This window comes from Carcharodon carcharias, chromosome 9 (assembly GCF_017639515.1).
Source record: "Carcharodon carcharias isolate sCarCar2 chromosome 9, sCarCar2.pri, whole genome shotgun sequence".
NCBI classification, from domain to species: Eukaryota; Metazoa; Chordata; class Chondrichthyes; order Lamniformes; family Lamnidae; genus Carcharodon; species Carcharodon carcharias.
The window spans coordinates 159,225,642-159,251,599 of NC_054475.1; positions in this window are offsets into that span (position 1 = coordinate 159,225,642).

The window sequence follows — 25,958 nt, forward strand, 5'->3', positions numbered from 1 at the left end:
TACATGAAAATGAAGGGGAGGCTGAGGGTGAAATGCTGTTTGTGTGAAGCCAGTGGCAGAGTGCTGTAAATCAACCTGCAACTTCAGAGGTTTGTACCTCAGGATACCTCTTAATGCCCTTAGCTCAATGGGCGATTTTAATAATGGTGTGTCACACAATCACAGAATTGTTACCGTGTAGAAAGAGGCCATTCAGCCCATCGTGTCTGCACCGGCTCTCTGAACATTTTAACTTAGTGCCAATCTCCTGCCTTTTCCCCATAATCCTGCACATTGTATCTATTTAAATAATCATCCAATGCCCTCTTGAATGCCTCTGTTGAATCTGCCTCCACTACACATCCAGGCAGTGCATTCCAAACCCTAACTACTCGCTGTGTGAAAAACATTTTTCTCACCTCACATTTGCTTCTTTTGCAAAACACTTTAAAACTGTGTCTTCTGGTTCTCGATCCGTTTACAAGTAGGAACAGTTTTTCTATATGTGTCATTAACATATTCTTAGTTTTCCAGCAAGCCTTAACCCAATGAAGCACTGCCCATATATCCAATGTATTTGAGACAGTATACTTCATTCATAAAGGTACAATGGCAAATGAGAGAGGCCATTCAGCCCATCCAAGCTCATCCTTCTATAGAAATCTATGTTGCCCTGTCACAACATCTAACTGCCTCTTCACAATGGTTCCTACATTCCTGATTAACATTCCCAGAAGATCATTTCTGGGTACAGATCACCCTTTACCGGAGGTACTGCTTCTGGAAGTAGACAATTCTACCTAGTGTCTTAACTACTCTTTGAGAAGTCCCCTCTCAATAGCATCCTTTTGAAAGCATGCAAGTGTAATTGTTTCTGGGAACCAACGAATTAAACTGTTACTGGTTGAGTACAACATGAAACAGGATATTAATTCTGCTTCATGGTGAGGTTGTCAAGTAAATCTTGAGATAGTTTTGCTGCCCCAGAATAACAGATGTGTTTTGACTCAAAGGGCATGTGGAGCTTAAATGATTATAAGAGGTGAATAATGAAGTGAAAATATTCTGCAGCAAAGTCTAGACAACAGGGTCAAGAAGAATAAATAGGAAAAATTATATTTGGTATATATAAGTGTCTTTGTGCTATAAGGGACTCAAATGTAAAATAAAATAATGAGTAAACAGTATATAATTTAAGTGAAATATATAGAACCATAGAAACCTACAGCACAGAAAACAGGCCATTCGGCCCATCTAGTCTGTGCCGAAATATTATTCCGCTAGTCCCACTGACCTGCACCCAGTCCATAACCCTCCAGACCTCTCCCATCCATGTATCTATCTAATTTATTCTTAAAGCTTAAGAGTGAGCCCGCATTTACCACGTTAGATGGTAGCTCGTTCCACATTCTCACCACTCTCTGAGTGAAGAAGTTCCCCCTAATGTTCCCCCTAAACCTTTCCCCTTTCACCCTAAAGCCATGTCCTCTCGTGTTTATTTCTCCTAATCTAAGTGGAAAGAGCCTACTCGCATCTACTCTGTCTATACCCCTCATAATTTTGTAAACTTCTATCATATCTCCCCTCATTCTTCTACGCTCCAAGGAATAAAGTTCTAACCTGTTTAATCTTTCCCTGTAACTCAACTCCTTAAGATGTGGCAACATCCTAGTAAATCTTCTCTGCACTCTCTCAATCTTACAGATATTCTTCCTGTAGTTAGGCGACAGAACTGCACACAATACTCTAAAGTTGGCCTCACCAATGTATTATACAACCTCACCGTAACATCCCAACTCTTATACTCAAAACTCTGATTTATGAAGGCCAGTATGCCAAAAGCTTTCTTTACAACCTTGTCTACCTGTGACCCCACTTTCAGGGAACTATGTATCTGAACTCCCAAATCCCTTTGTTCCTCCGCACTCCTCAGTGCCCTACCATTTACTGTGTATGTCCTACCTTGGTTTGACCTTCCAAAATGTAACACCTCACACTTTTCCGCATTAAATTCCATCTGCCATTTTCTGGCCCATTTTTCCAGTTGGTCCAGATCTCTCTGCAAGCTTTGAAAGCCTTCCTCGCTGTCCACAAAGCCTCCAATCTTAGTGTCATCAGCAAACTTGCTGATCCAATTCACCACATTATCATCCAAATCATTGATATAGACAACAAACAACAATGGTCCCAGCACAGATCCCTGAGGCACACCACTAGTCACTGACCTCCAGTCTGAGAAGCAATCATCCAGTACCACTCTCTGTCTTCTCCCACACAGCCAATTTCGAATCCAGTTTACAACCTCTCCATGGATACCAAGTGTCTGAACCTTCTGAACTAACCTCCCATGTGGGACCATGTCAAAGGCCTTACTAAAGTCCATGTAGACAACATCCACAACCTTTCCTTCATCTACCTTCTTGGTAACCTCCTCAAAAAACTCTACAGGTTTGTTAAACACGACCTACCACGCACAAAGCCATGCTGATTATCCTTAATCAGCCCTTGGCTGTCCAAATAATTATATATCCGATCCCTCAGAACACCTTCCAATAATTTACCTACTACTGACGTCAGGCTCACTGGCCTGTAATTACCTGGTTTACTTTTGGAGCCTTTTTTAAACAACGGAACAACATGAGCTACCCTCCAATCCTCCGGCACCTCACCCGTGGCTAAGGACATTTTAAATATTTCTGTCAGGGGCCCCTGCAATTTCTACACAAGTTTCCCTCAAGGTCCGAGGGAATATCATGTCAGGCCCAAGGGATTTATCTACCTTTATTTGCTGTAAGGCAGCAAGCACCTCATCCTCTTTAATCTCTATATGTTCCATGAAACTACTGCTTGTTTCCCTTCCTTCCGTATACACTATGCCAGTTTCCTGAGTAAATACTGATGCAAAAAATCTGTTTAAGATCTCCCCCATCTCGTGAGGCTCCACATATAGACAACCACTCTGATCTTCAAGGGGACCAATTGTGTCCCTTACTATTCTTTTTTTCTTAATATACTTGTAGAAACCTTTCGGGTTTACCTTCACATTATCTGCCAAAGCAACCTCATGTCTTCTTTTTGCCTTCCTGATTTCCTTTTTTAGTATTTTCTTACATTTTTTATACTCTACAAGTACCTCATTTGATTCTTGTTGCCTATACCTGCTATACAGCTCTCTCTTCTTCTTAACCAGATCACCAATATCCCTTGAAAACCAAGGTTCCCTATGCCTGTTAACTTTGCCTTTAATCCTGACAGGAACTTGCAAACTCTGCACTCTCAAAATTTCACCTTTGAATGCCTTCCACTTACTGAACACATCCTTGCAAGAAAACAACTTATGCCAATCCACTCTTCCTAGATCCTTTCTCATTTCCACAAAATTGGCTTTTCTCCAATTTAGAATCTCAACTCAAGGACGAGACCTATCCTTATCCATAATTAGCTTAACACTAATGACATTGTGGTCACTGGACCCAAAATGTTCACCTACACATACTTCTGTCACCTGACCTGTCTGGTTCCCTAATAGGAGATCAAGTATTGCATCCTCTCTCGTTGGTACCTCTATATATTGATTTAGAAAACTTTCCTGAACATATTTGACAAACTCCAAGCCATCCAGCCCTTTTACAGCATGGGAATCCCAGTCAATATGTGGAAAGTTAAAATCTCCTGCTATCACAACTTTGTTTCTTACATCAGTCTGCTAGCTCTCTACAGATTTGCGCCTCCAATTCTCTCTGACTATTGGGCGGTCTATAATACAACCCTATTTGTGTGGTCACACCTTTCCCATTCCTCAGCTCCACCCATATGGCCTCTGTAGATGAGCCCTCTGGGCTGTCCTGCTTACACACAGCTGTGATATTTTTCCCGACTAGTATTGCCTCTCCTCCCCCTTTCATCCCTCCCCCTCTATCACATCTGAAACAACGGAACTCCGGAACATTGAGCTGCCAGTCCTGCCCCTCCTGCAACCAAGTCTCACTAATAGCAATAATGTCGTAATCCCACGTGCCAATCCACGCCCTAAATTCATCTGCCTTTCTGACAATACTCCTTGCATTGAAATAGATGCACCTGAGAACATTTCTATCACGTACGGACCCTTGATTTCTGTCTATACATGCATTCCTCGCTTGACCTTTATCCTCCTCCACCTCACTATCTGCTCCAACTATCTGGTTCCCCTCCCCCTGCAAATCTAGTTTAAACGCCCCGGAGCAGCACTAGCAAACCTACCCACAAGGATGTTAGTTCCCCTTCAGTTCAGGTGCAAAGCGTCCCGTCGGAAGAGGTCCCACCTTCCCTGGAACAGAGCCCAATTGTCAAGCAACATGAAGCCCTCCCTCCTGCACCATCTCCTTAGCCACGTATTTAGCTGCATTATCCTCCTATTTCTAGCCTCACTAGCACGTGGCATGGGTAGAACTCCTGAGATCGTAACCCTGGAGGTCCTGTCCTTCAACTTTGCACCTAACTCCCTAAACTCTCTTTGCAGGACCTCCTCCTCCTTCCTATCCACCTCATTGGTCCCTACATGGACCACGAAATCTGGCTGCTCACCCTCCCTCCTGAGAATACTGAGAAGTCTATCCGAGATATCGCAGACCCTGGCACCAGGGAGGCAACAGACCATCCGGGATTCTCGATCTCTCCCACAGAACCTCCTATCTGTCCCCCTAACTATCGAATCCCGAATATCGAATATCGAATATAAAAGGTAATTAGCATAATATATTATAATGGAAATATTTCTCATTGCAGTTTTCCCCAGGATACTATTATTTGCCTTTTTGAGGATTTTAGAGATTAGTTTTCCTTTTATTTTGTTGAACCAGGACTAATTAGAGAAACCAAGATCAAGTTACAACCCTAAATCATTTTCCGCACAATCTTATTGCTTGAAATGAAGTTATCTTTTAAGGTGGGGAAATGTTACTATGAAGGAAGACAGATTATCAAGAGTTTAATAGTTACTGTAGTGTCAGTCTTGGATGCATAGCATTAAAGCACAGAAAACATTTGCAAAGGGGAAAAATGTATGATCCAATTTTTTCCATCAGATTGGCCCAGATTTTGTAGTAGGAATAACAGTGGGGCTGTGATCATTATGAATTACATCAGACAGCAGCTTTGAGCATTTGCGCATTCACAAAAATCGTGGAAATCAGGAAAATTTCATTCGCAGCTGCCCTGCTCCTCTGTCAGCTTCACTACACCACGTATAGAGGGTCTCGGGGCAGGATTTCTCATCCCCTGAGCGGGCGCGCGCCCGTCCCGAACGGGAGTGAAACGGTGTGCGATGATGTCGGCCGAGCGTCCCGATGTCATCGCGCAATCTCGCGATCTTTTGGTCGGCCGGCGCACACGAGAGGCGGCAACGCGCCCGCCGACAATTAAGAGGCCTGTTAAGGCCCTTAAGCAATTAATTAAGTTGCATTTTTTTCTGCCCGCTCAACAGTTTGATTGGCGGGCGGACGAATAGACCAGGCGGCCTTTACATTTTTCACGAAACCTCATCCACAGGCGGGATGAGGTTCCCAACGGTTACTAAAAAAAAACAGTAAAAATTTTTCAACGTCCAATTTTACATGTCCATCTCCCTGTGCCGAGTCACGTGTGGGGACATGTTTATATCACCTGTAAAAGTTTGTTTTGATATTTAAAATTCTTCAGCTCCCTGGGGCAGCTCTGTGCCTTCAGGGGGCTTTCAGTGCGCGCTCCCCTGCGCATATGCACACATCAGCACGAATGCTCATCCCGAACCACCCTTGCAGCGCTAAGCGTTTCAACAGGCCTTTCACACTGGCTATTAACTGGCCAGCCAGTGTGAAATCGTGGTCGGAGCCCGATCGTGGGCGGTGGGCTGTCTCGTGGCCATTACTGAGTCCGCACACCGTGTGCCCGTCCAACAAGTGGAAAATGCTGCCCTTGGTATTAAATCACATGAAGAGCATGGACTTGCAGCATTTACCTACCAGTTGTCCACTAAACACACAAGAAAGGTTAGGGCTTGTTCATTCAGGTGTAAGTAAATTTTTAGCAGTGTCTTAATAACTGCAAAACATCCTCTCTGACCGTGGAAATGTTATTTTAGAAGCGTGGAACCCCATTCCTTCAGATTTTAAGTATTGCTGATTATTTTCTATCTTTTTGTGACTTCACCTTTCTGTCTCACCTCTCTCAATGAATTCCATTTTCCTTTCGCTCACTTTATTTCACTTTCTGTACATGATTTTACATTGAATTATATATGTTAATTTATACCCCTGGTTTAGACTCTGCGTGTCTCAGTGAGGATTCCTCAAATAATCAGATTGGAGAGGCGCCCTCAAGCTTGCCCTCCTCCCAATGTTTCCAGATCCCCTGTAGAGGGCACTGCACTGAAAAAGTTCCCATAACCACAAGTTGCTGCTCAAAAGCCCATAAAAAGTCTCTGTTGATTGTTGACAGCACAATGAACAGCGAGTGCCATTACTCCCATGCTGATCACAAAATCCGGCCCATTATCTTTGCAAGCAAAGTAAATCAAAATGTCAGTGTTGCTTTTCTTAACCCTTAGAACCAAAACACGGATCCTCGAAGATTTGATAGCTGTGAATCTCTGATTAGTTCCGGCAACACATTTTTAATTTAAAATTAATTTTAATCTGAAATGACCTCTGTGTTTTGATTTAAAGGGCAGATGAAGTTTGAAGCCAGTGGTTCTCAAACATTGCGGGAAAGGCTGAATATCAATCCCCACGTCCTCGTGGAAAAGCCCTGTAATTGTTAATCTGTTTCTCGGGACCGATTATCTTTAAGCAATGGTGTTCACTACTGAAACAAAACTAGAGTTATTGCAGAAAACACATTCTAAAAATGACAAACAGCAGCACAAAAAACATCCTCATCCATAGATGAATAAAGCATAAATCAGGTTTTTTTTCCAAACACAGTGCTTGTGTCTATCGCTAAATCAATATAAGTACAACAGACTTATGCTTCTGTTCTCCCTTCCCCTCTCCCATTCTTTATCATCCCTTCACCTTTCCACATTATTTTCACTTACCTTCTCATTTTTTTGTCCTTGTCCACATTCTTTGTTCCTCTCTATTATTGCTCTGACTTTCCCACTGTTATTCCCAGCCTGACCATCACACCATTGCTTTTTTAAAGTTTCTCCAGCAGTTCCTTTCATTTCAGCACCCATACCTTTCCAATCATAGACAGTATACCTTTAATAATTGCTTCCCTTATCACCTTGCACTATAACCTCCGGAGCCTCAAAAAGGCTCTCTCATTGGCCCTCTCCTCATCTACATACTGCCTTTAACAATATTGACCACTGAAACAGGGTTGTCATCCATAAGTACTCAGGCAATATCCAGTTCTAAATCACTTCCCTCAACCCCTCTGCAACTACTGATTTTCAAACTGCCCACCTGGCATTTCCTCTTGCATGAGCCAGAACTTCCTTCGGCTAAACATTAAGAAAGGCAAAGCCACCATCTTCAGACCCCTTCATAAGCTCCGTACTCTGACCAAAAACTCCAAGGCCAGGATTTTCCGGCCCCGCCTGTCGCCGGGATCTTCCGGTCCCCCTGAAAGTCAACGGACTTTTGGCTGGCCTGCTGCACCCCTGCAGTGGGTCCTGCCACTGCAGGGCTGGAAAATCCCGGCCCAAATCTCTCCCCTGATCACTTTCAGGTTGAACAAGACCATTCACGGCCTTGATGTTGATTTCAACTCTGAACAGAGTTCCTGACTTCGTATTCTTTCCATTATTACTAATGCCTACCTCTATATCCATAACACACCCTGTCTCAATCCCTACTGCAGCCCCTCAGTTATATCTTTGTCAGACTCAATTATTTAAAGGTTCTCTCCAGTCTGCCTCTCACCTTCAACTCTCCAAAATCTGCTGGTTCAAAAATCTGCCGTCCATAATCCCATCGCACCAAGTCATGGTTACCCAAGACAACTATCGTTGTAGAACTCTTTTTACTATGACGTCATTGGCTTCCAGTCCCCAAATACTTCAAATGTTTATGCTTGCTGTTTGTGTTTAAACTCTGCCATGGTTGTGCTCCTCCCCATCTCTACAACTTACTTAAGCCTGAACCAGGTGCAAGTCTTTGTTCCCTTTGCTCTGGCCTTCTGCATTTCCCCTCCCAACGTGCCTACAGCTGCCTGGGTACCTGTCTCTGGAATTCTCTCCTTATATCTCTACACCACTTCTTGTAAGATACTTAACACCCAAGAGCTTGAGAAGACTTTTCGGTCACTTAATCTTTCTTTGAGACTAAATTGAGTTGTAGCCTCGAGAAGATTCTCTACATGAAAAGCTGCTGCATGAGGTCAAGTCTGTTGTAGCCCCTTTCATTTTCAACACATGAGGCTAACATTGCCTTGTATTATGAACGAAGAGACAGAGCAGAACTGAGCAGCATTGCTATTGTTGTGGGAAATGATTTTCAGCTATTTTAAGGCTTCACGAGCTGCCTCTTTGGGTTTGTCCTGAGAGTGGGTTGGGATCGCGACTGTGACTCATTCCATCACCACTTGCCCTGATGCTCTCATGCTCTGCTGGTGCACAAAAAACAGGGATCCAAACTCCCAGCGCAAATTGCTGCCCCAGGCGAGAGGAATGGGGGGTGGGGGGGTTGTTGATGTCATGCTAATGTCACTGGACTATTCATCCAGAGGCCCCAGGCTAAAGTTCTGGGGATATGGGTTCAAATCCCACCGTGGCAGCTGGGGGAATTTAAATTCAATTAATTTAAGCTTGTCTCAGCAATGGTGACCACGACAACCGTCAACAATTGTCATAAAAACCCATCCAGTTCACTAATGTCCTTTAGGGAAGGAAATCTGCCAACCTTACCTGTCCTGGTCTCCATGTGACTCCAGATCCACAGCAATATGGTTGACTCTTAATTGCCCTTTGAAATGGCCTAGCAAGCCATTCAGTTCAAGGGTGATTAGGGCAACAAATGCTGGCCTTGTTAGCGATGCCCACATCCCATGGAAGAATAAAGAATCAAAAGTGGGTGACTGCTGGAGGGATGCATTGCTGACCATAGAAAATGTTAATTGTGAAATATGTAAGAGTTCCCATTCTTCTCTGGGTCAGTATTTTGCTATATTCCAAGAAGAAACAGATGAATTTACGGATCAACTGCCCAAGTGTTCAAATCGTAGTTTGAAAACCAATGGCAGAAGATAATTTATCAGTGCTGTAAGTTTATCAATTTCACAATCTCACAAGAACATCGTCCCAGATCACTTCCAAGATTAACCTCAATATCCAGCAATTTAAAGAAAAATCGTGTCAGCAGCTGAAACCATTAAGGCACAAAATAGTTTTGACTTTTAATGACTGTGTAAATTATGATTGCCGAATGGGCGAAAAGAAAATTTGACCATGAAGCCACCTGATCTCGCAATGAGTTTACAGAACACTGACTGACAAATTGCTGAAGTGATGAACGACCTTTGGAATATTCGAAGACCATTCCCCCTGAAAACCACAGTAAAACTGTCAGCGGGTGATAACTCCAGATATTTAAGCCCACAGATTCTTGCTCATTAAAACTAATCAGTTAACATTCAGAGCTCAAGCCAGCCTTGCGATGCATCAATGGCAATGCCGAGCTAACCGAAACATTCCATTTCCTTTGAATTTTCAGTTTTACAGCAAGTACACAAACCAAACTACCCAGTCAATGAGCTAAACAGTACACACATTAGCTGTTGCGACCATGTCAGTCTTTTGAAGAGCTGCATCTGAATGGTTAGATCAGTTTAGCAAGCTTATGCAAGACGCATAACAGCTGGCTTGCCGACATTTAATGCACTTTTTTTTTTAATTTAATGGGTTAATTATATCGCACTAATTTGAAGAGATATGTAATTGAATTGTATAGCAGTAAATCACTTTAAACATAATTAGTGTTTTATCAACTGACATGCATATTCAAACTAGCTGGACCTGTGCCAATGTATACTGAATGTAGCCTTGACGTAATTTACAAGGCCCTTTCTTTATCCCAGTCAAAGGGGTACATCTGAACTTTGTGTGACTCTGAAAAGCGGGTGATGGTGAATGGGTAACCAGTTTTACAACTTTCTCAATTTTTGCCTCCACTGTCTTGTATACAGATCACACAAAGCTAAAATCTATCCCACTCTGTGATTTACCTTCACATTCATGACTAACCGTTCTGTATTATCACTTCCTTGTGAGTTCAAACTCAATTCATACTCAGAAGGTGTAGGATTCAAACCCAAATCGAGACAGTCCCGGTGAGTGGAAACTTGATCTCCAGCTCGGAAGTCTGAATAGATATTGAGCAGGGTACTCATCAGATGGGTTGCGAGGGTGCACAAAACCCTCTCACCATGGAGGTCCTTCTCAAAGGTCTAAAGGTGGTTACAGTCGCAAAAGGAACTTGCATGGCGCAGCCTGAACAGTCTACAAAGCTTTACACTAATGTAAATGTTCTGCAAAGGCAAAGCACAAAGATATGAAAATCACTTTGCAGAACACCTCTCCAGTCCGCAAGCATGACCTTCAACTTCCGGTCGCCTGTCATTTTAATTCTCCTGCCCACTTCCACTCTGACCCGTCTCTCCTTGTTTTCCTACATGGCTCCAATGATGTGGAAAGGAAGCTCAAGGGACAGCACCTCGGATGGAATTTTCCGTTCCCACCAGCAGTGGGAATCATGGTGGAAAGTGGCACTAAGTTTGGCGTGAACAAAAAATTTAGTTTCCCACCGGTGGAGAATTAGTTTGGAATTTTGTTCTCTCGACTTTGATGACAGGTTAAAGGCGGGCCCGAGTTTCACGCTGAGCTGTCGGGAACCACATTTTCATGCATTTGCATCTCCTGAATGTTCAGTAAAAGGCCAACTTTCCGGAATCATATTCTCCCTCCAAATTAAGTGCCCCACCAACAGATAGTTAGAACTGTCTCATTTCCAACTGTATGTAAGTGGTGCGCACTTGGCAAGCTTCGCTTCATCCATGACTTGGAGGTCAGTAGATGGCTGCTCTCACCTTCCTTTAATCCTGTAGCTGCAAAATATCGGATGCCTGTAGCACAAGCTGTGCCAAGATTGGGCACGGAAGGCATGACCAGTGAGGAGAGCTGAGACAGGTACAGGAATGGGGGTCAGAGGAAACACGAAAGGGGAAGTGTGGGATAGAGACAGGTCTGTTGGGAATGGGGGGAAACATGACAAGATGAGATGGAGGCAGGCCTGTTGGTGGTGGTGGTAGTGGTGTCGTGGGGGGGGGATACATGAGAGTGGAAGGTAAGACGGAGTCAGGCCTATTGGTGTGGTTGGGGTGGGGATGCAGTGGGGTGCTTTTCCAGACAACATTTCTTGGTGGAAACATTGAACTTTATTTACAAGACAGCAGCAGCTACATTTGTGCATTTAACTATATAACTAAGGTAGAACTCTCTCCTTCTCGTTCCCCATGCTGCTAACTCATTGCTTTACAAAGATCATGTGATCTTACAACCCAGGATTATTCTTAAAGCTACAAGTCCTACATTTATCAAAACTATAATTACTACATTCCTCCCCCTTTAACTTTTCTGCACATTTTGTATTTACAAGTATATTTATTTCATGACATTACAATATTTGCACAGGTCATGAAATTACGATTTCAGTCTTTCAGGTGGTTTCCTGATCCACAACTTCTGAATCTTTTGCAGGAACCACGTTCTCTGGAACCGCATTAACATCAGGTATCTCATTAGGCACAGGCAGTTTAGTGTCTTCCACTCTGACAGAGACATCAGGCATGTCAATCCTTGGTTGAGCAACTTCAACAGGAACCACAGGTTCAACAATTGTTACAGGTGGAGCATCATTTTGTTGAGGTATCTCCCTTCTTCTTAAATGATCCACATGCTTACGGGTGATCCAGCCCTCCACATCCACACCGTACAACAATGATCCAGTCACAGAGCTTACTTTACCAGGTAACCACTTTGGTCCTTCATCGAAATTCCTTACATATACTTCCTCTCCAACAATAAATTGTCACTCATGGCTATGCAAATCATGAGTTGCTTTTTGGTTCCTTTGACTTTTCTCCACCTCCTCCTCCAAATTGGGAAATATCAGGTTTAGTCTTGTTCGAAAACGGTGCCTCATCAGTAATTCAGCATACTTTTCCTAAGTGTCTTCTTCTTTCTACCAAAGGATTTAGCCTCAACCTTCCTTTTGACTTCACTATCGACCAGACTTCTCTCAAGTGAAATCTCAACTTGTCTCAGCTCAGTTGAGTTACCCGTGATTTCATCACTTCCTTGGAAAGTTCTATGACTTTTGATTTAAAAGCCTCTTTAGCTTCATTTGGCTGATTCTTCAGCCTTTCTGTCTCTTTTTGTATCTGCTGGCTTCCTCCTGGGACCTTGAACAGTGCTGAGTCCTCTCTGCCAACTAGTTCTTCAGTTTTGTTCAGAGTGGCATTAAATTCTTTCTGTTTCTCTTCATAATTTTCCAGGGGTACAAACTTTGATCCCATTTTTAAGGGTTTACCATTCACTTGCACTGTGACAATAATTGGCTCTGTCTTTCCAACTCTCATGTTGAAGAAGGAATAAATGTCAGAATTGGTTGTTTCTGGCTTTTCTACACTATGAACTCCATTGGGCTTCGTCTGTTGTCTGGAAGCCTATTTAAATCTCGCTTTGCAACGTTTCAATATTTTGCCACTTTTGTGACAAAAGTAACACTCTATCTTTTTAAATTGCCAATCTTTAGGGGTATGATTGTTTCCAAAGTTGATAAAAATTAGTTTTCGAGTTTGCTGCTGAGCTGTTGCTTCTAGATTTTCAGGTAGCAGGGGCTGTTTCCCGCTTTGCGGCAGAGTCCTGGCTTTTCATGCTACTTTCGGCTGACTGTTCTCGCCCCACTAGGAGAACGGTGCCATCTTGCGCATCTTGAATCACTTGTGAATCCTTTACAGCAATTTCCATCGCAAATGCTACTTGTGACTTTCTTAAAATCAAGATTCACTTCAGCCAGTAATCTTTGCGAATAGCATCCTCCTGCAAGCCACATATCAAGCGATCCCTGAGCGTGTCTTCCAGGGTTTCACCGAAATCACAATATTCCGTCAGTTGTTTTAATTTCACCACGTAGGTAGCAATGATCTCTCCGGGGGCCCTATTCCATGAATTGAACCTGAATCTCTGCATTGTGACTGAGGGCTTGGGTTGAAAATGTCCTTTAATGAGGTCTATTAATTCAGTGAAAGTCTTCGAATATGCAACGCCATCAAGCTTCGAGTTAAACTGTACATCTTGCTCCCACAAATATTCAGGAGAATCGCTTTCCTCTTTTCCTCCCCCGTGATTTTGTTGGCTTGAAAGTAGATCGCAAGTCATCTACTGCCTGTGGCTGGCTCGAAGGGATCGATTCTGCCAAACTGTGGCACCTCGGATGAGTATATCTTGCTTTCCTTTTAATTATCTTAGGTACTCACAATTGCTGGGCGAGGAACAGTACCGGATCTGATTTATCTTCCTCGCAGTTTGTTATAGATTTGATTTTCCAGGTAACTTTTCTTGGTAGAAACATTGAACTTTATTTCCAAGACAGCAACTACATGTATTCATCTAACTCTATAACTAAAGCAGAACCCTCTCCTAGAGGTTCCCCCACGCTGCTAACTCATTGGTTTACACAGATCAAGTGATCTTACAACACGAGATTATTCTTAAAGCTACAGTCCTACGTTTATCAAAATTATAATTATTACATGGGGAGAAACTTGAAAGGGGATGGTGAGATGGAGTCAGGCCTATGGGGTGATGGGGTGGGGGTGATGAAACATGAGAGGGGAGGTAAGATGGAGACAAATCCGGGGGGTGGTCAAGGAACAGAGTGGAAGAGTGAAAGACTGCCCAGAGACAAGACTTAAAAGACTGTCCATGGAACAGTGAAAGACTGCCTGGGAGCAAAAGACTGTCCGGGGCAGGTTCAGAGACTGTCCTGGGGCTGAGGCTATGATATTGGGGGCATTTTTCTGAGACTGTCCTGTGGCCATTTGGGCCATGTTAGAGTACTCTGCATGGCACACATGTCTTGGTCCCAGTTTTAGGTGGGGGAAGGCCTCACTGAGCCGTGACGGTCCTGCACAGAATAGTGTGTAGTGTGTGGCCCGTTACCTAAGGCCCTGGTATGGTATTGGGAGACAGAGGGCACAGCAATGTTCAGAGGAGGCTTCTGGATTCTGTATGTCTGTAGCTGAAAAGTCATGGGAGTTGTGGGGGGTCGGGGGATGTGTGGTATTGGATGGTCTCATGGAAGTAGTCCTGAAAAGTGCATTTGGCCTCAAGGAGGGGAGGGGTCAGGTCAACAAAGGCATGGGGACAACAGCATTGAGGGGATCATGTCAGAGAACAGAAATATCAGCATGCACAATGATAGGGTCGAGGGTAACAGGAGAGGCTGGATAGTGACAGAAGGAATGGGAATGAGGAGGCAGTGACACTTGGTGGGTGATATCAGGAGGTTGGACGCTGTCCCCATTTAGAAAAGTGAAGAGCACCACGTTCACAATCACTGGCAAATGATGCAGCTGGAAGAACAAATCTAAAAAAAAGCAATGTGGGAGGGGTCTCATGGCATGGGACAGGAGTTCAGCACAACACATTTCAGCCAATTGAAGGGGAATGTTAATAATTTCCTGCTCAAAGCATGGAGATCATGGCTCAGCTGGGTGCTGGACTCAAGGGTCTAATGAACAAGCCTTGTTCCTTTACTAATGGTGCTCGTTCAGGCGAGAATCTATTATGTTTTGGTGCTGCAGTGCAGTTAGTCGCTCAAATGGCACCACATCCACAAACGATCACTCCCTCCACCACCGACACACAGTAGCAGCAGTGTGTACCATCTACAAGATGCACTGCAGGGATTCACCAAGGGTCCTTCGACAGCACCTTCCAAACCCATGAACACTACCATCTAGAAGGACAGGACAAGGGCAGCAGATGGATGGGAACACCACCACCTGGAAGTTCCCCTCCAAGTCACTCACCATCCTGACTTGGAAATATATCGCCGTTCCTTCCCTGTCGCTGGGTCAAAATCCCGGAACTCCCTTCCTAACAGCACTGTGGGTGTACCTACACCACATGGACTGCAGCAGTTCAAGAAGGCAGCTCACCACCACCTTCCCAAGGGCAACTAGGGATGGGCAATAAATGCTGACCCAGCCAGAGAAGCCCACATCCCGTGAATGAATAAAGACAAAATGGCACATGAGACATGGCTGCTGCACAGAAGCAAAATGGACCCTACAAGCCTCAATGTTCCCAATGTACTGGCCATGGTATTCAAGGCACCATGCTTACAATCATGACATAAGTACAAAGATTGGGTATCAATAATTATTGTCAACGCTACTGGAGGAGAACTGACAATAGTCTGACTGAACCACATGGATCTAATGAGCTAATGAAGACCCTCATTGTGAAGGTGCAGTCATGTCTGAGTGGGTGCTTAGTCACCTGTCGCCCTCCAGGATGTAATCATGCTACAAAGGTGGCCTGGAGATGCCATGTACAGTCCGAAGGCAGGTCAAGGGCTAGAGACTGGAATCTTGGCTTGGAGATGGAGGGAGATCATTCAATGGAAACTACCATTGATTGCTCAACTGTATCCATTCACAGATACAGAGTGGAGAATGCGGGCTGCAGGCAATGCTGCCTCATTGATAGCTGTGATTAGAATGAGGGAAGAAGGACCCGCTGCTGATGGGCACAGCTCTGGGAAGACCAAGTGCCCTGAGGAGCAAGAGCCAACGGGACCCCTGGAAGTCCCATTGCTCCCGAGGGGGGTCAGGATCCATGAAGACGTTTGTAAGAGAGGTAGCGTGCTTTTGCATTTTTTGAATATAGCATTCAAGAAGTGGGGTGAAAATTGACGCCTTTCTAGCAGCTACCAAACAATTTGTTCATATTACAAATAAAATTGGTAGAATGAATGGGGTTTCATTGTTAAAGGGTAAAGTTCAAAGAGACTGGTAAGACAATGAGAATTTGAATTCAATCAGTGGTGGTAGGTATAACTTCAGTAGTTTTTAGGTGTGCAGCAGAGGCAATGTAAGATCAAAAGGCAGCTGCCAGCCTCCAATTGGCTCCACAGGAACCAAAGTGAAAAGAACCTTATTTTGAATTCATAAGGTGAAAATGCTTTGCCTGGTGTTTTGGTTAAGTCTATGGGTTGCTGTTACCTTAAAGGAGATTAGTTTGGGAATTTGTTAAAAGTTATGATAGTAGTAACTTGTAGCCATGTTTACATATATCTTAACCCCCATAAATTAATAAAATGTTTCATTTAGTTTACTAAATGAGAACTAGTGGTCTGATTCCTGAGTTTAGAATCACATCTCAAACATAACACTTAAATTATTGGTTATGACAGTTGTTTAAAGTTTCCCTCTGGGATTTTTAAAAATAACTCCGCTTTACCAACTGCATCGGTCATAACACTCAAGTCCCAGAGTATTAGTCCAGCGACAGTACCGCTATGCCACCACCTCCCTTACACATGTCAGTGTGATAACAGCTTATTAAGGTGGCTTGAACAAAGAAAACATGCTTCTCTGGTTTGCACTCAGACATCTCGAAAGGGAGCAGCATCCAGAGGGGTCCAACTCTCCAATTGGCAGCTCTCATGGATGAATAATGCAGAGGCATCATCTTGCTACTGACCCCCAATAGCCCTTCGCATATCAGGACGCAGTAACCTGTAACTCCACATCATGTGCCAAAATCTGTGAGGTTTGTTTGTGCTGTCCTTACAGAGAATGCCTCACCAGAACCATGATTTGATTAGTTTCAAACACTCAGGACCCTGCATTCGTCAGAAGCCTGCCATCTTTCTGTCCTGGGTGACCTTGGCATTAGGGAGAAATGCGGCCCAGTCAGTGCTGACACAACAGTCAAGGACAACTTCTCCCCTTCATAGACCCTACTGAGGAGTTAGGAGAAGTGCAAAAGCTTTGCCTACAGAGCATGACAGTCCTCAGCGTTGTTTAGCTCACCTCTTTACCTTCCTAGATCAGCGTCATGCATGGGGGAAGTGAGAACTAATCATTGGAATGACGTTCAGCCTTAAACGGGACAAGTTGCAGAATGGCCTGAAAGCCTATGATGCTCTTTCGATACTACTTCTTCAAAAACTCACTCTCATAAAATAAATGCCATTGCAAAGAATGCTTTGGAGAATTGACTGTATCATGAGTCACAAGAAAAGATTGTGCCACCCACAAGCAACAGACATCAGCGTGACCTAGCAGGATAATCACAAACTTTCCTCAGCAATTCTCCTGATGCCAAATAATGTTTGCCTGAGATTTAAGGGTGACAGGTTTTGTCACCCTTGTCACATATGATGTGCCTTTGCAGATGTTGCCGATGTGGAAGTAGAGGCTGCTCACTGTGGTGGGATTGTGTGAGAATTAAAGCAACTGAAGATCCAGATGGGAGTTCATTGGGGGATGTGTGTTTGACCTTTGATTGAACACGTGGCCTTGAATCACATAGATTAGGCATTGAATCCATGACACTTGCAGAAGGATTAATGGAAAATTTATTTACAGAATGAAAAGTATATACAATGAGTGAACACCTGTGCCACCAGTATACATTCAAAACTTCTTAATTTTTCTAGCCCTACCACTATATCGAGGTGCAGCCCTGACATCCACTGCAAAAATGGATGCAGCCTGCCCTGTCACCTCAGATGACCTTGGTGGGCGCCCTCTGGTGGTCTGAGGCCTGGAGGGCCCCAGCCTGCTAAGGGTCTCCTAGTTACGGGCAGGTGCACCCTCCTCAGCCTGACCTGCTGGTGTTGATGGGGTCACTGGCAGAGGGGAGTTGGAGTGGCAGGGAACCCCCGGAGTGTACTGGGTGGAGCCCCTGGGGTGCATGGCTGGCTCTCCTCCTCCTTTTGAGTGCCCGTTGGCTCCTCCCTGACTCCTTGAGGAAAAGGCTCACCTGAAAGGCTGCCCCATCCCCCTCTCACCTAGCCATTGCTGAAACACACTCAACGCACTCAAAGCAGTGGTGCGCAGGTCCAAGCACAAATCCGCAGAAACTGCTGGATCCGAGTCTCCAAATCAGCCGCCACTCCAACGGAGACTTCAATGCACTCACACGCTGGAGCCACAACTTCAGACAGAATGTGGACAGACTCCTCCATCCTTTGGTCCAGTCTGCTGATGGCCCCTGACAACTCTGCCTGTCTTTGCATCTCCAATATCTCTCTTTGATTCATAGAGACATAGAAAATAGAAGCAGGAGTAGGTAATTCAGCCCTTCACCCCTGCTCCGCCATTCAATATGACCTTGGCTGATTCTCTATCTCAACGCCATACTCCCCACTCTCTCCCCATACCCCTTGATGCCTTTACAGTCTACAAATCTAACTATTTCCTTCTTAACTATCATCCCTCCATCCAGGCTGTCCAGCCCTGTCAGAATTTTATACATTTCAACGAGATCCCCTCTCATTCTTCTAAACTCCAGTGAGTACAGGCCTAGTCAGCCCAATCCCTCCTCATACAACAATCCTGGCATCCCAGGAATCAGTCTGATGAACCTTCGCTACACTCCCTCTATGGCATTTATATCCTTTCTTAGGTAAGGAAACCAAAACTGCACACAACACTCCAGGTGTGGTCTCATCAAGGCCCTGTATAGCTGCAGTAAGACATCCTTGCTCCTGTGCTGAAGTCCTCTCACAATGAAGGCCAACACACCATTTGCCTTCTTAACTACTTGCTGTACCTACTTGCTTTCTTTCAGCGATTGGTGTACAAGGAAACCCAGGTCCCTTTGTACATCAACATTTCCCAATCTATCACCATTTAAATAATACTCTGCCCTTCTGTTTTTCCTACCAAAGTGGATAACTTCACATTTATCCATGTTATACTGCGTCTGCCATGTATTTGCGGACTCAATCAACTTGGCTAAATCGCCTGTAGCCTCTTAACATCCTCCTCATCGCTCACATTCCCGCCTAGTTTTGTGTCATCAGCAAATTTGGAAATATTACATTTGGTTCCCTCATCCAAATCATTGATATATATTGTGAAAAGCTGTGTCCCAGCACCGATCCCTGCAGTACCCCACTTATCACTGCCTGCCATTCCCAAAAAGACCCATTTATTCCTACTCTCTGTTTCCTGCCTCCTAACCAATCCTCAATCCAATTCCAGAAGCTTGTCATTGGACTGGGTGTCAACAAGGGCCTGGTCCCCAGAAGTCCTCGGAGTGTCGGAGACCTCAGCTGTCACTGCTGTGGACCCGTGTCAGTTAGGTGATCACCAAAGTGTGAACCCAAGCCTTCTCTAGAACTAGGTCACACCGAGATGCATGCCTCTGTGCTGGTCAAAGGTGCAGGTGGATGCAGCGATGGTTCATCATCAGATGGTAGGTCTGCTTCCTCCTCCAAGGTAGTCTGGGGGCGAGGGCTGAGAACAGTGACAGTGCCTTCAGCTCTGGGATTCCTCCTCCGGCCTTGGCTCTCTCTCTTTTGGGTGATGGGATATCTAGCCCTGCGTAAAGACAGGTGGATTGACTGTGAACACTTTGGATGCAAGAGCAGTTCGGAAGCATGCATGCCTGTTGCGTTTGCCAAGCCCTCCCCAGTAAGGGATTCAGATGCCATTTGAGCAGGATCTTACATGAGATGGTGAGCTTAAAGTGGCTGGCAGACAACCAGTGCTGATGTCCCATCTGCTGGTCATGTGTGACATCCCTGTGGCCTCTAACCCTTAGATTGCCTGATACCCTAATGAGAGATTGAGTTTAGAGTGAGTAGAAAATTTGGCTTGCACTGGAGGGAAGTCTTTTTTGCTATCCATGGGCGTTAACCTCCTCCCAGGCCGTCATGGTCAGGCGGGAGGACCTCCTGCTCCCATCGATTGAAAAAAGGACCCCCGACTTTTCCTGAACAGCCTGGAGGAGTATCCCCGAGGAGGTCTCGTTGAAATGTGGTGCTGATAATTTCGTTCTCCTCGGTGCCATGGATTCCCCTGTGCCACAGAACTCCTAGCTTACAGCGAGTGAACGTTTGCGCGGCTATCCTGACACCAGGACTTGCGACCCCATCAGGACGAATCCCTGCCCACCCCGCCACCAGATTCGCCGGGGTCCTCGCTGATGCATAATTAAGATTGCGTGTGTTCAGACACCCCACCGCACAGCAGGAATCACGCCAACTTTCCCATCCACCACCACACTTAGCCTACAGAATGGAAAATTCCACCCCTCATTTTTCGATTAGGAACTTCACAGCTTTCTGGACTTTAAAATACAGGGGGCTGGATTCTACCGTCGGTGGGCAGGGATGGGGCCCGCTCCCTGATGCATAAAATGACGCGCGGCGATGTCGGGGGGAATTTCTGAATTCCCCGCGCCCCCTTTAAATTTTCAGGAAGGCCGGGGGTGCAGCAAAATCAGCTGTGCGCCCGCCGACCTGTCAATGGCCAATTGAGGCCACTGACAGAGACATTTAAGTAATTAACGGACCTGCCCGTCCAACCTTAAGGTTGTTGAGCAGGCCGGGAGCCCCAGTGGGAAGTAGAAAAAACACGAAACCTCATCCACGGGCGGAATGAGGTTTCATGGCGGGTTTTAAAAATTTTAATAAAGTTTTTTTTGGAAATTATGAACACGTCCCAACTCATGTGACATTGTCACATGGGGGGACATGTTAGGGAAATGTTATTTTTCTATTTTGAGCTTTTTCAAATTTAGAGCCGATCTCCCTGAGGCTGCACTTAGCCTCAGGGAGATGAGTGCACTCTTTCACGCGCATGTGGCGCACTCTCGAGTTTAGGAATCCCCCACCCCCCCCCACCCCCCCCTGCACAGGTAGCGCATAGCACTTCCATGCAGACATGACGCTGAGCGGGCCTTAATTGGCCCACCCGCATAAAATGGCACCACGCCTCCAATCGGAAGCGCGCCCACCCATCAACTTCCCCCCCTGAAGCCCATAGAGTTGAACAATTTCACATCTAACCACTGCTCCCATTCTTTCAGAAAGCCACTGGCAGTAATTCTGCTAATGACATTTATACCTCTACTAGTGGCATCTCTTGTTTCTTGTCCTGCCCCATTACCATCTCCTCTTGCCTTGCACCATCATCACTTTCGCTGTTTAATCTCTCCTGTCCACCAACCCACCACTGACTTTCCCTTTTATTCTTTCCCAGCCTCTGCAGTTGTATGAGGCACCCAGGCCAAAGATGAGTGATGGTGGGATGTGGAGTGCAGGAGAGGAGGGGCAAACGAAATTGGGGGCAAGGGCAGAGAGCTGGGAAAACCATCGGGGCAAGATGAAGCCCTTAAGTGGGGCATTAATTGCCAATTTAAAGGCCTCATGTAGAACTGGGCAAGATCACACCCACAAGCCTTCCCGCCCCAGACTCAATCAGGCAGGGGCAGGAAAGCGGTGGGGTCCCCATCCTGCACCCTGCAACCTGATTAAATGCCCCCCCAAATCCAAACTCATTGCCAGGGCTTTGGGGAGGCATTAAATTTTGCCCCTAGAATATACAAGAGATGGAAGTGGGGGTTTTGGAGGTTAGTGAGGGGGGAGAGGGGAGTAGGGAGAGGGGGGAGGGAGTAGGTAATGGGGGGAAAGAAAAAAAAACGGTTCCCTAATTGATGGTCATGCATCTTGCAGGGATATAAATTTGGCATTCATTTTTAGGTTTATGGTATGCATTTTCTAAAGATATGCATCAGCTTAGCTCAATTTTGAATGGAAGTGTGCAGTGTTGGCTGAAATGGCCCAAATCAGTGTTTCCTTCATGGACATAGAAGCAATAAAGATAGAGAATTATAAAATGGACCAAAATTGTGTGAAAGAAATGTAATCAAGAGTTTGATGCAAACTCAAGAGACAAGAAAGGTATGTGGCTCTTGGACTTGGAGAAATTATTGAGGATGGATCTGCAAAATCTTACCACATAACTCTTCTATAATACCAGACCTGTTGTCTTCACAAACCGTTATTGGTTTATAATAGCAAACAGTCTGTCTTACCCATATTGCCTCAATATCGAAGCTACAGTATTCTCAAGCTGGCCATTCCTTAAATGAGTCCAATGCTCTGGCCTAAGCATCTTTCCTGCCAACCTACTTCACCAGTTAGATGGAATTTCTTTGGTAACATTTTTTCAAATTTTGTTTAAAACCAGTGAGAATAAACCAACCATCCCTCACATATCAGTGATCTTGGGCTGAATTTTGCCATTGGCGAGCAGGGGGCAGGGTCCGCTCGCCGACGTGCAAAATGATGCGGGATGACATTGGGGGAACCCCTGACATCATCCCATCCCATTTAAATTTTCAGGAAGGCGGGGGCGCAGCAATTTCAGCTGTGGGCCCGCCGACCTGTCAATGGCCAATTGAGGCCATTGATGGGATCAATGAACCAATTAAAGGACCTGCCCGTCCAACCTTAAGGTCAGCGGGCAGGCCAGGAGCCCCACGGGGAATAGAAAAAACATGAAACCTCATCCACCGGCGGGATGAGGTTTCGTGTAGGGTTTTAAAAAGTGTAATATAGTTTTATGCGAAATTTATTAACATGTCCCATCTCGTGTGACATTGTCACATGAGGGGGACATGTTAAGGATATTTTTAATGTTTGTGCAACTGTCAGCAATCTCCCTGAGGCAGCACCTAGCCTCAGGGAGATGTGTGGAGATGTGACATGTGCGAGAGAGCGCACTCTCACATTTGGGAAATACCACCCCCCACCCGCACAGGGAGTGCATAGCACTTCCTGCCTGGCGTCATGCTGGGCGGGCCTTAATTGGCGGGGCCCACTTCTCCGGCGGGGATCGGCTCCCCGCCCACCGGAGATTGGGTCGGACCTGCCTGCCCGGTAGGCAGAAAATTCTGCCCCATGTGTCTTTAAAGGTGGGGGCGGGGGGCAAGGGAAAGGGGACTAGATTGTGTCCCTGTGGGGCCTCCCTTGATTGGCTCAATGTTTATAGTGCACCCTCTTGTGACAATTGCTAAACTGCCATTGATCCTCTGTGTCTGGGCTCCTCTGAAATTAGGTAATTAGCCCTGGTCCATGAGGGACCATAGGCATCTCTCTCTCTCTGTAAGAGAGGAAGACAATTGGTTATGTAGCTTGAGATGCACCTCTCTCCACCAAGCGTGGAGCAAGGCAAAATGTAGGCCACCATGAACCAACACAGCCTAAGATTGAACCTTAGCTGTTGGTATCATTCTGCACCACATTATAGCTATTTAGTCAACTGAGCTAATCAACTCCCACACCTCTGAAATTAGGTATCCGGATACTGGAACCCAGCCAGTCTGAGATCAACACCTTGCCTCTGAGTCGTTTGCATCTAACTCTTGATTAAATTAATTTAATGCGATTTTTGTTCGTTATATAAACAGGGCAGAAAGATGCAATGGGGTTTCTTTGCCCTAACCAGAACAAAGAGTAAAAGCATGTTTTTCAGTATCAGGCACTGTAATTCTGCGTTTATTACAATATCATCGGTGGCAGTCTCAAAGTTTGGAGAAGCAAATGAGGGCTCCAGAGCACTGTGTATCAGTAGTGATTTAGTTGGTTGCACACTTGCCTCTAAGTCAAATGTTTGTGGGCTCAAATCCCACTCTGGGACTGGATCACAAAAATCAAAGCTGACCCTCCAGTGTGGTAACTGTGGGAGTGCTGCACAGTTAGAGGTGCTGTCATTGGGTGATATGTTAACCAAGTCCGTCTCTCATCTCTCAGGTGGATGTAAAAGATCCCATGTGCTAAGTGAAGAAGGACAGGGAGGTTCATTCCCTTAATCCTGGTCAATATTTATCCCTCAATCAAGATCAGATGTTTCGGTCATTATCACATTGTAGTTTATAGGAGCTTGCTGTGTGCAAATTGGCTGGTTCACCTGGTTGGTTGGACTTTTTCCTGTGCCTTTCAGTTTAAAACATTTGTGCTCTGTAGCTTTCTGGAAGTGAGAGTTGATAACAGCAAGGGCAACAAGGAATCTCCTTAACCAATCTGATTTAGGGATTGAGGAGAAAACAGTGGAGTGATGAAGAACAAGGGTGATTTGAGTGAGTGGATTCACTGTCATATCTAGCGCAGGAAGAGAATTAAAGGTCCTGATAATAACTATGAGGCATGGTGGAGGGGAGAGGGATCTTTAGGTGTTGGAAGTTCGACAGAATCTCAAGCCTTTTTTTTTATATATGTGGTACCCGGCTACACTTAGCTTGAGAAGATGGCTGGAGGCTGGGGAATGGAGCAGAGGTAAGTCAGGCATAAGAGGAAGGTTACAGAGTGAGGTGAACATCAGAGAGGAATTTAGTGATTGGATATCGAAGAGACACAAGTCAAGTATCGGGGGGACCAGATTATAGGGAGAGGTCAGCTAGTCGTGGGGAGAGAAGAAGGATTTGCTTGGTGGCTCAATGCGTAAGTGCTCCAGCCCACAAGCAGTTTTCTGAAGGGTCCTGGCTTGCCTCTCTTCAGTTACCTCATTTCCTGAGGCTTGGGAAACATGGCCTGCAGTCATTAAAAGTTAAACTCTTGAAAATTGGAGGCATGGAGCATCATTAGTGACAGACCCACCTCTTGGGAGCATGTTAATTACCCAATCTTCAACCTGCCTCCATTAAAACAGGCAGTTGAAGTCCTGTCCCAGAGTTTGAATCAATTTTACCCTCCTTCTCATTCTTGAAAGTAAAATTCCCCCCAAAGAGAGGGTAAAAAAGGATTTATTTGAGAGAGAGAGAGAGACAGAAAGGGGAAAAAAAACAGCAAATTTAAAGTTTGATATTTTAAAAAAAAAAAATCTCCAACAATTCACTACCTGTAGGAATGCAAGTCCAGATTTTTATTGTTCCCTTTTTTAGTCCGAAAGGTTGTTGGTTGGCAGCCATTGTCACATTGTTAAAAAGGCACTTACATAATTATAGACTGGACTTAATTTTCTGTGGTGAGCTTAATGAACAATAGCAACAACTTCATGAAACTCAGGGGAGGTTGAGGACAAAATGCTGTTTTTGCAAAGCTGTTGGTGGGTCTGCACAAGTCGTTCAGCAACTTGTGGCCATTAGTAATTCCAGGAAAAAGACTTGCATTTAAATAACACCTTTTATGACCACGGGACGCCCAAAAGCACTTTGCAACCAATGAAGTACTTTTGAAGTGGAGTCACTCATGCAATAAAGGAAATGTACAGGCAGCCAATTTGCACACAGCAAACACCCATGAAAAGCAATGGATAACAACATAACTTTTTTTTGTCATATTGTTTGAGGGATAAATATTAGCCTGGACACCAGGGATAACTCCTCCGAGCTTTAAAAAGTGCCATAGGATCTTCTACATCCAACCGAGAGGATAGAAGGGGGCCTCAGTTTAATGTTTCATTCAAGAATGGCTCCTTCAAATGTGCAGCACTGCACTGTCAGCCTAGATTTTTATGTTCATGTCCTGGAGTGGGACTTGAACACCCAACCTTTTGACTCAGAGGTGTGAGCGCTACCAGTTAAGCTGCTTTCATCCAGCCACACATAGTCAGCCAATTTTCAACAGATACCTACCCAAAAGTGATATTATGTAGAGCTGAGGACCTTTTTTTTTAACCCCTTTCTTGCCTGAACACATTGGGACCTATCTTAACTCTGTGCAACTTGGTGGATTTTGAAAGGATTAAAATTAGGCCTAATAGCAACTCTTCACCCCATGCAGCAATCACAAAGCCAGAATTTTGACCTCGATGGGCGGCCCCCACCGGCTCGGCGGCAGGAGGGCAGCCGAACTCTGCCGCCGAAACAGAGCCTGCTGCCATTTTGAGTGGGCGGGCCAATTAAGGCCTGCCCAGTGGCCTGCCTGACAGGAAGTGCTATGCACTTCCTGTGCAGGGGTGGGGAGGGAATCCCCAGCTGTCAACGTGCG